This window comes from Phyllostomus hastatus, unplaced genomic scaffold, assembly GCF_019186645.2.
Source record: "Phyllostomus hastatus isolate PE091 unplaced genomic scaffold, TTU_PhHast_1.1 phas_scaffold_182, whole genome shotgun sequence".
NCBI lineage: Eukaryota > Metazoa > Chordata > Mammalia > Chiroptera > Phyllostomidae > Phyllostomus > Phyllostomus hastatus.
Window position 1 is genome coordinate 20,951,262 of NW_025334013.1, and position 11,348 is coordinate 20,962,609.

The following is an 11,348-nucleotide window of genomic DNA, read 5'->3' on the forward strand; positions in this document are numbered from 1 at the left end:
AATTAATTTTTAATTAATTAAAATTAGTTAAAGGGGAAGGGAAGGAGAAAGAAAGGGTGAGAAATATCGATATGAGAGAGAAACATCGCTCAGTTGCCTCTCATACATGCCAATCCAGGCATGTGCCCTGACCAGGAATCGAACAAGCGACCTTTCACTTTGTGGGACAATGCCCAACCAACTGAGCCACACCAGTCAGGGTTCAACTATTTTTTTAAAAGCTTTTATTTATTCATTTATAGAGAGAGGGGAAGAGAAGGAGAAAGAGAGGGAGAGAAACATTGATGTGCAAGAGGAACATCTCAATTTCTTGCCTCTCATACATTCCCAACCAGGGACCTGACCCACAACACATGCATGCACCTTGACCAGGAATCGAACTGGCAATCTTTTGGTTCGCAGGCCAGTGCCCAATCCACTGAGCCAGACCAGCCAGGGCTCCATTATTAATTTTTTTAATAATAATTGCTATCATCTACCTAATATTAGGTACTGCCTACCAGCACTGTGCTAAGCACTTTGCATGCATTGTCTCACTTAATTCTCACAGCAAACTAACTAAACATGAGGCAACTTCTTTATGATCTGCATTTTTGGGGGAAAAAAAAGAGAGAGAGAGAGAAATGATAGGCACAGATTGGTTAGCCTGTGGCTGACTCAGGTCTGTCTGACTGACCTCCCGCAAAGATGTCCACATCTTAATCCCTGGAACTTCTGACCAGGTTACCTTACGTGGCAAAAGGGACTTTGCAGATATGATTAAGTAAGGATTTTGAGATGGAGAGATTATCCTGGATTATCTGGATGGGCCCAATATAATCACAAAGGTCCTATAAGGATGTGAGGAAAGCAGGAGAGACAGAGGAGATGGGATGACAGAAACGGAGCTAGGAGTAGTGGGATTGCTGGCTGGGGACCACAAATCAAGAAATGATGGCAGCTTCTGCAGCAGGAAAGGCTAGGAAACATTCTCTGCTAAAGCCTCCGGAAGGAACACGCCTTGATTTCAGCCCCATAAAACCCATTTTGGACTTTTGACCCCTGGAATTGTAAGATAAATTTGTGTTGTTCTAAGCCACCAAATGTGTCGTGATTTGTTACAGCAGCAATAAGAAACTAATACATGTTGTTTGGATGCAAGCAAGCTAGGAATTCACTGGGAGGGCACAGTTGTACAACAGCGGCCTTAGCAATGATAGGGGCCAGGGGTGCTTTCCTAATCCAGATATCAGGACAGTGTAAGGGGAATTTTTGTTCCCTCCTCCAGATTTTTCCATGTGGAGGGACCTCTTTTAGAGTAACACTCTTGCCTCACCCCCTCACCCATCTATCCTCCCCAGAGAAGAAGAGGAGTGACTTATTTGACTGGCGAGTTTGGGGAAAATCAATGGAGCTCAACCCAGCTTTTCTTCCCTCTTTCTCTTTTAGACTGGCTTGGTCACAAAAACCATGTTTTTTGCCCTTTCCTTCCATGCTCTACATTTCCCAGGATCCTTACAGGGAAGATTTTCCAGTGCTTCCTGGGACTAGGTGGAGAAGATTAACTTTGGGGTTCAGTGTAAGTAAGCTCACTTATCTATCAGACCTACAGATATATCTCCAACTGCTTTGTTAGAAGTCGAGGTGATATTATGATTTCCTTCTGTCTCACTTCTACAGCTATCCCTCATTTGGGTGAGGCTACCCCAAAACCCAACAAACAATTTCTTATGGATGCTCTGATTGGAATGACTCAGCTCAACTGTTTTCTATAGCTGCGTCATTCTTCTCAAGATTCAAAATATTGGCTTGGCTTGGATCCCGTGTTCACCCCTCGGCACAAGTAGAATTCCCCTAAGACTGCTTGGAATGGGAAGCAGTTCCCTAAAAGCAAATGAGTTTCCAAAATAAGAGAGAAGGGCTAATGAGCAGGAAGAAATGACAGATGTCCACTGCAGGGAACTATTACAAAGGTCCAGGAGAAAGGTGATGAGGGCCTGGACTATGGAAGTAGAATTAATGAAACTTGACACCAGACCAGATGGGGATAAGGATATCCAGTCTTAGGGCCAGGTGACTGTTGCCATTAATATTCATTCTTTAATCGATTCATTCAATATACATTTTGTGGGCTTACTGTGCTTGGTGCTAGGGACCAAGCACTTGTTTACCAATGGTAAACAAGGAGGTCAGAGTGTCTACCCTTTTAGAACTTGCAGTCAAGAACTTAGGCGATCACAATCCAGTGATGGAAACCGTGCTGCAGTGGGAACACAGTGGAGGGGCACCCAGCCCAGATTTGAGGGGAAGTGACATCTAAAAGAGACGAGGAGCATTTGCCCAGAGAAGAGGGAGGGGAAGGGAATTCCACACAAAGGGGACTGTGCGCGTAAATGCCTGGAGGCAAGGGAGGCTGGTAAGTCGGGAGAAACCACTGTACTCAACAGAGGAATGCCTCTCTTATGTTGTGAAAATATTACACGGCAAAGGGCTTGGGGGGAAACAGCCGCATTTCATCCTACAGAAGCTGAAAGGACAGAATCAGGACTGCCTTCCTGGAAGCTGCGGAGGGAGTGCAGACCAGGCCTGGCCAGGGGGATGTTCTTGCCCGGGAATGTGTCCTTTGAGGGAGAGAGGCAAAGGGGTAGGACCTGTTCTTGCAGGGGAGGGGAGATTCCAGCAGCAGCGGGTGGCCAGTGGTCATTAGTAGTTGTCCAGCGAAGCTTCTCTGGCGCCTCATTGCTTTTGGTTCCTATCCACGCTTGAAATTTGTGAGCACCCCACATTACCGGCTTCCCTAGCTACCTAAAAGTTAACTGTTCATAGGAAAACTTTTGTGAGCCAAAATGGCATAAAGCGAAGAAACAATGATGATTAATTTATAATGTTCAACATATGGAAACATTTGTTGAGCATTCCCAGGCCCAAAAGTGGGTCTCAGAGAGGCTCGCAGACACCATTCAATGCTCTGACAGCTGATGCAGAGCGTGGTGCCTGGGGAGGAGCTTGGCGAGACCACGTGGGGCGCAGGATGCCTCTCTCACAGCTTGCTGCAAAACAAACTCTCAACACTATTTCTACTATTCACCTTTTCCCCCCATAAAAGCGAAAATCCTCTTCAGAGCTCTTTTAGTTGGCAAAACAGGTACTTTCATAACAGTTAAGTGATGGAACATGAACTTTCAAAAACTGGAGGATGCCTCTACTCAATGAACCCCACTGTGAACCCCGATTGGCACAGAGCCTGGAGAAGGCTGGCCTGGCTGCAGTTACAGCTCGGGAAGGTAAGGGGAGAAAAAAGAGGCCGGGAGGCAAGGACCATGGGAATTTTCCTGGGGGCTTCCCCTCCAATAAAAGGAGGGATGCCTAGGGGGACAAGCTCCCTTCCTGCCTGCCTTCGGATGTTGAGGGAGGATGCAATGTTTAGTCATTGCATGTACAGCCATCTGGGGCCATGAGGGGAGAGCAGAGAGGCTGACCCAGAGTCTGGCTTCACTGAGCTGCTGCACTAACTGGTGTATCACCTTCCCGTAGAGTTTTCGTGATGGGAAATAAACACCTAATGTTCAAGCCACATTGATTTGGGTATCCCGGGACCTGTCGCTGAAAGCAGCTTATATGATGCTGCAAGTCACCTAACCCCTCTGGGCCTCAGTTTCTCGTTGCAAAGTGAGGACAGTAATGACTGCTACACAAGATCATATTTCAAGAGTGAATGAGGTAACAGATGTGAAGCATTTAGCACAATGCCTTACTTATGTCAAATGCTCAGCAAATGGTCACTCTTGCTACCTGCAACTAAACCATGGAGAAAATGAGTTTGTCCAGGAGAGGGTAGAGAGAAGAGAAGGACAATGAAGATGAAATCTGGGGAGAGAATTTAAGGGGAAACAGATGGTTAGCCTAGGAGTGAGAGAATGATTAGGGAAATAAGAGGAAAACTTGAAACTTCATTCTATCCACCACACCCTTTTTCATCTAGAAAACTCCTACTCAGCCTTTAAAGCCTAGTTTAAAGATCCCCTTCTCTGTGAACCTTCCTGGACACTTTACCCACAGCCTCACACTCCGAGTTAGTTGTCCTGAGGCTCAGGCCCCCACAGCACAGCCTTCTTCTTTTGCACTTGTCACCATTTATTGTGATTTTCTGCTTTTGTGTCTGTCCCCTGCCCCAGACCATGAATGAACCCCCTGAGAGCAGGGGTGCCCTGACTGGATCTTCTGTTCCTAGCGTGGGGCCAGGCAACTAGTGGTAATAAAAAAAACCCACTAACATTCGTTGATCGATCACCCTGTACCAGCCACTGTGCTGAATGCTTTACACATGGTAAATAATTTAATCCGTATGATAACTTTATGAGGTAGGTGCTATTATTAGTTCTACCTAAGGGATGAAGAAATGGAAGAACCGAGAGGTTAAGTAACTTGCCCAGGGTTATTGCCAGTAAATGGCAGAGTGGGGCTGCAGACTCAGGTGGTCTGGCTCTCTCGCCTGTGCTATAACCACTGCGATGCATTGTCTCTCATATGCAGTGGACACTGATAAACACTGGTTGATTGGCATGAGAAGAAGTGTTGCCAAAGCCAAAAACAGAGTTTCTAGGAGTATGTTAATCAGCTTCAGCTAAGTCATGCTGCGGTGACAGATAACCACTAAAACCAGCTTACACGAATAGGTTACATATCCATGGCAGGTCAGCTACGGTTGTGCCCTGCATCAGGGATGCTGGCTGAAGGAGCAGCTCTTGGCTCAGACAATGCTGTTCCCAGGGGAGAGTGAAAAGATACATGGGGATAGTATCTGCTTGCACTAGCAAGAGCGTGTGGTGTGCATCTTTTCCCAACTCCATGCTCAATGATGTTATGTTAGTAGCTTGAAATCAGTTATGGTGGGAGTGTTCATATTGTAGGAACTGGTGAATTAGAGAACGTTTTGTTAAACATTTACCAGCACAGCACTGGAAAAGGACAATGATGTTAGCCTTTAAAGCTTCTGCCCAGAAGTGTGAGAGGTCATGGAAATGCCAAAGCAAATCTCATGGCCAAACTGTAACCAAGAGGCTCAGGAATATACTTCGTCCCCTGGAAGGGATCCAGGGGAAGGAACAGTGGATATTTTTGAACAATAATACAATCTGGAGCAAATAGATGAGGACTGAGGAAAGCACCTCAGATTTGGCCTCAAAGGGTTTGTCCATGACCTTGAACAAGGGAGCTGTTTCAGTTAGAGTTTGGGGTGAGGGGTGGATTGCGGTGGGTGACGTCTGAGTTGAGATCCCTCATTCTTGAGGCTGTTCAGGGGAAGGAGGGAGACAGGCGAGCTGGTAACCTAATGGGTAGCCAGGTGGAAGACATGGTGTCTTCCAGAAAGGAGCAGCCTGCTTATTGGTGGGCTGGAGTGTCAATTTTACTATTAACTAACCTCTTTCTGCAAATGCTGTTTTTCTACCTTCGTGCCAGGGATGGCACTAGAAAAGGCAAAGAACGAAAGGGAGAGTCTCGTTTGAGGGTTCTCAAGGCTGAGGCCCTGACCTAAGGACAAGAAAAACAGAAGAAATAGTTCCCAGCTGCCAGAAATGAAACTCTTTTGCTCAGAGGGACAAAGAGAAAGCAAAGTGCTGAACTATTACAGGTGAACGGGAAGTGGGTCTCGGGGCTGGCCTCTCCCTGCCCTGAGGGTGGGTGGCATGTGGAGTGGCAACGGTAGGATTCTCAGACAGGTGTGGGACATCCTAGAAAAGAAGAGGACCTATCACTTTTCTGGAGGCAGGGGGCCAGTGTGAGGGCCCATGAAATCACAGGACCGCAGAGACCCACCACCACCCCATGATGCAGAGCAAGGACCTGAGACGTCCCCCGGGTCCCCTCGTGGCCCACTGTGCTACATGGGGTAGTGTTGCTGCCCTTTGTGGATTGGAGGACGGTGGGGACCAGTGACCTGTGTACTAAAAGAGGCCTTGCAGGGGGTGCCTGTGGACTGATTGAGGCAGGATGGTGAGAAAAGCTAGGAAAATTCCTTGGCAGATGGAAGAGGGAAACTGAGACAGACAGCTGAACAAACTGGCTGAGCAATTTACAGCCAGATACAGAAGGTCCCCTCCCTAGAGATAACATCTAGGCCTCGGTTGTATTTAGACCTCATGCCCAGAAAAGCAGCAAAACCCGGTGGACAACGCCAGGACCAGCTGCAAGGACTAACACAATGACTGAAGACCTCCTGTCCTGCCACTGACCGATCAGTGGAGAACAGGCCCCTGAAAGAGCACACCTAGAAAACTGATGAACATTCTACTGAACCCCACCCCTGAGACCTCCCCTAAGATTCCTGCCTGTGAGAGATAAAAGCCTCAAGACAAAGGACCCATGCTCTTGCTCTCCCTCTGGGCAGCAGCTGTGCCATCCCCTGTCCCCTCTTCTCCGCACAGACACACTGTCTCCTAAGCTCTAAGGGGCCCTGAGACTCAGAGGAGCAACGGGCAGCGGCAGCTCGTCCAGGCTAACCCCCTGAACCTGTCTCCACGGCCCCCTTTTCTCTGACCTCCCAGGGAGCTAAGGCAGCCCAGACTCTCTTGCTTCTTTTGTGCGAGGCCCTTCCCTGTTTCACAGTCCCCAGCTTTAATAAACATCCTCATGGTCACCTGGGCTCATGTTGCAACATCTTTCCTACATGAAGTGAAGAACCCACACACTGTCGGCTGGCCCTAGGCAGACCCACATGAGGCCAGGCCCCCTGTCTGGTAACGTGACAATTGCACAGCACATGGGACCCAAGACATCCCCTCAGGCACCCTTGGAAGGAGCCTAGTGCAGTGAGGCTGCCATCACCCCAGGCCTATGGTCCCTTATCGAAAAACACTGTAATTCAGAACTGGGAATTCTCTTGGACTTTGGACAAAGGTGATACAGGGAAGCTGCATGCTGCATTAGGTAACACTGCTTAGTATTGCCCCTTAGTACTGGGGCAGCCCCAGGTAATGAAAGACATGAATAGAGCCTTTATCTTTCAAACTGGAATGTCTTTCTGGTCAGATTTGCGGATAAGTTACTTTCAGTGCCAAATTAAAAAAAAATTTTTCCTAGATCAGTCCTGGGAGTCAGCGTGACTTCTCCGTTTCCTGCTTCGCTGTCCCGCAGATCCATGTGGTCAGCAAGTTCCGCCCACCTTGTGTGTCTCCTTAGCACCTCTCAGGTCCCTCTCCAGCCTCCATCCCTCCTGCTGCAACACTGCCTCAGGCCACCTTCCCCTCTCCCCAGGGTCACCACCTCGCCTCGGTCTCCTGGCTGACCTGCAGCCTCTGGTTTCTGTTCCCGACTGCCCCCGGAGGAGTTACTCTAGAATGCAAACCTCACGGGGGTCCCAGAGGGACCCTGGTGTGCTTAACTGAAAAATGCCAGCAGAATTAAAGAATGGGTCTGTACTTACCCATTTGGATAAGCAGGAAACAATGTGTATGCTCCCAGGTGGAGGTACAGGTGGCTCAGGCCTTCTTCCAAAGTCCCATATGGAGAGGTAAGCTGCTGCCGCCCACAGACGGAGGATGCTCTTGGGCACGAGAAGCTCCCACCTCCCATGCTCAGGAGTACGGTTCCCTTCTGGCTCCTTCTGACTGCTCAGGCAGGAGCTAGTTATGTGCCTGCCTGTTCATCAGGTACAAGTAACTAGCAGAAAACACACACCCCAGAGTCAGTTTCTTAGATGTGGGAGGACCAGACATCAGTCTGCCTGAGAGCTCTCCCTAAAACCCCAAAATCCAAAGCTGGCCTCCAGAGAGCTTGGCTGGCCACGTTCATGGCCCTGTTTCATAGGCTGCATTGGCCTTGGCCACCAAGAACCAAAGCAGGCCAGGAGGTCAGCTCTGTCTATTTGTGCCCAACAAAATCCCTGGCCTGAGAAGCAAGCTAAGCAACCCTGACTTCAGCTCTTGCATGTAGGAGAGAGAAGTAGCAGCTCCAGGGTTCCTGCTGTTTTAGACTCAATGAAGAAAACAGCCACAGGGCTTCCATTTTACTCTTGCATTTTGGCAATCAAGCTGATTCATAATTTAATTTTTAAAAAGTTAACACTTTGCCCTGACCAGTGTGGCTCAGTTGGTTGGGCATTGTCCCACCAACTGAAGGGTCGCCAGTTTGATCCCTGGTCAGGGCACATGCCCAGGTTGTGGGTTCAGTTCCTACTCAGGGTGTGGGCCAGAGGCAACCGATCGATGTCTCTCTCTCACATTGATGTTTCTCTCCCTCTCTTTCTCCCTCCTTTCCCCCCTCTCTAAAAATAAATAAACAAACAAATAAATAAAATCTTTTTAAAAGTGACCATTTATTGAGCAACTATTTATCCCAGCCCCTGTGTTCAGCTTTCTACATACAATCTCAGTGAGTCATAACAATACCCTTGCTATGCCAGAACTGTTTATTATCTGTATATTCTGGATGGGAAACCAAGTCCAGCATGGTTAACTGGCTTGCTTGAAATCATATGGTGAGTGAAAGCTCCCACCACACAGTACTGTTGTTACCGAATAGACCTGTGTGAAGGACGAGATACTATTACTGAATGGACCCCCCATCCCCCGGGGTCCCCCCTGTACTAGGTTTGCCTTGCCTGCCACCAGGAATTTATGTCTCTCAATGCCAGAGATTGGTGAAAAGGAAAGGAATTATTGATTCAAAAGTTATATAGACTTAAGAGTAATGACTAAGACCTCTTTTACCCCTTTCCTTCCTGCAGCGTCTCTCCTGCATGCTTCCAAACTGCTAAGGGAGAGCTGCTACATCGCTGTACCATTGCAGCTACATCTTGCTTTCCAGCTCCCTACGCTGTGGGGCAAAGGGAGCTCCAAAGCCACGTGGTCCCAACTTTCTCTCTCCAAATCCATGTGGTCCCTCCTAGCATGGGTGCCATGCCTGGGTTTAAATCTCAGCGCCAGTCTTCCTCTGCAGCCCCATTTATGACTCCTCCCACAATCAGCTATACCTGCCAGCATTCCCATATTTTTCCAGCTTTTCTGGACTGCCAAAGCTCTCACACAGGTACTGTAACCAGGGGAAGTTGCCTCCCAGTTACATCCTGGGTGGAAGTCACTCCCATCTCCCTGGCTCAAAGCATGGCCACAGCTACTTAACATACCCGTGAAACCAGTTAAAAGTTACAACTCTCAATGGCCCTGCTCCATGTGTCCCATCCCCTAGTTCAGACTTGTGGGGGTGAGGACATCTATATTTTTTAAATATTTCCTGGACACCCTGAGTTCTGGACCCCATTACAAATCCCTGTTTGGGGGGCCCCTGGCTGCACTCTGTTACACTGTCATTTGTGGTTGGCTGTACTGTTTTCTCATAGACATTTGGTGCCCTTTCCTATTACATGTCCCTGCCCTGTTAAACTTAGGCAAGAGGACATGACTTGCTTTGACCGATGAAATGTGAACAGAAATGACATACACGCCACTTCCAGCCAGGAGCTGTGACAGACAGTGCACGACTCTCCTTTTTCCCTGTATCTGCAGCCACGGAAGCTTGTGTTGCGATGCAGCCCCCACTGACCCAGGCACCTGAGAGCCTCCCTTGGTCAGAGGCCCTCGTCCACTCAGATGAGCACATCGTATGGATAAGAAATTTATTTTGATGTTTTAAGCTACTGAGATTTTCCAAGTTGTTTCTTTTTCACTTTTAATTTTCACCCGAGGATATGTTTTTATGGATTTTCAAGAGAGATCCTGTGGCAGGAGGATCCCGGCAGGAGCACCCTCGGCGGAGCCTCAGACCTGGAGACCCAGCAGCCCTGCAAACGGTTGACCATGGAGAGGTCTGGCTTGGGCCCCCAGGCCCTCAGGTGAGGGCTCTGCCTCGGGCTCCATTAACCATCCCGAGTCACAGAGGTGAAGGGAACTGTAATCAGGAGACATTCTGGTGGAAAGTCATGGCACAGGCCAAGCAGCTCTCCCTGCAGCCGGTCTTCAGGAGAGGAACCTGCCCCCACCAACCCCGGCTAGGGAGTTGCCACTTCCCCAGATGGCGAGGTGGGCCCTCACGTGGCCTTTGCATGGAAGGTGGTGTTGACTCTGGGGCTGGTCCTTCTCTAGTACTGCTTCTCCATTGGCATCACTTTCTACAACAAATGGCCAACGTAGAGCTTCCACTTTCCCCGTTCACGACGATGCTGCCCCTGGCCGTGATCTTCCTGTTCTCCACCCTGTCCTGGCACTGGTTCAGCGCTCCAGCCACAGGGCCCACGTGGTGCTGAGCCGGACTCACTGCCTCAGAGCAGCAGCTCCGACAGCACTGGCAACAGCACTCCACGTGGGCTTGTCCAACTGGAGCTCCCTCTACGTCACCATCTCACTGTACATGATGACCAAATCCTCAGCCATTCTCTTCATCTTGGTCTTCTCTCCGATCTTCGAGCTGGAGGAGCTGTGTGCGGCGCTCCTGGTGGTCTTCCTCATTGCCAGGGGCCTCTTCCTGTTCACCTGCAAGTCCACGCAGTTCAATATGGAGGGCTTTGCCTTGGTGCTGGGGGTGACATTCGTCAGTGGCATTCTCTGGACCCTCACCCAGATACTCCTGCAGAAGGTGGAACTTGGCCCCAGAACCCCCCTGACACCATATTCCACCTGCAGCCGCTCATGTTTCTTGGGCTTGTCCCTGTCTTTGCCATATTTGAAGGTCTCCATCTGTCCACATCTGAGAAAATCTTCCGTTTCCAGGACACAAGGCTGCTCCTGCGGGTACTTGGGGGCCTCTTCCTTGGCAGGATTCTTGCCTTTGATTTGGGCTTCTCTGAGTTCCTCCTGGTTTCCAGAACCTCCAGCTTCCCTCTCTCCATTGCTAGTATTTTTAAGGAAGCCTGCACTTGGCTGTTGGCAGCTCATCTGCTGGGTGATCAGATCAGCCTCCTGAACTGGCTGGGCTTCCTCTGCCTCTTGGGAATATCCCTGCATGTCACCCTCAAGGGCCTGCCCTCCAGAGGGGATGGCGGCCTAAACCCTCCAAGGGGCTGGGTTGCAACCCTGACCTGGAGCTGCTGCTGTTTCAGAGCAACCAGCTGGAGGGAGATGGCAATGAAATGGTGGAGGAGGAAGAGTACTTTGTGGCCCAAGGATAGCAGCAACCTGCCAGGGAAGCAGCTTGGAAGCAGGCCTCTCCCAACCTTCACTCCAAACGGCAGTGCAGAGACCTGGTGGCTCCTCACAGCACCTGGCGGCAGCAGGCCAGGAGTGTCCCAGCCTGGGCCTTGGTAGCACACAACCACATGGTGGAGCTGGGTCAGGGAGCTGGTCAAACAGAGGGCTGAGCACCTGGCCAGCCTTGGGCCTGGCCGAAGCAGGCCCAAGTGGTGCTGGAGTCACAGCAGAAGAAGGGAAGGCTGTTTC

At 49.7% G+C, this 11,348-nt stretch overlaps 1 pseudogene; it reads left to right on the plus strand.

Annotated features, from left to right (window-relative positions):
* The first annotated feature begins 9,987 nt into the window (after window positions 1–9,987).
* LOC123832202 lies at window positions 9,988–11,080 on the plus strand (annotated as a pseudogene).
* Window positions 11,081–11,348: the final 268 nt, after the last annotated feature.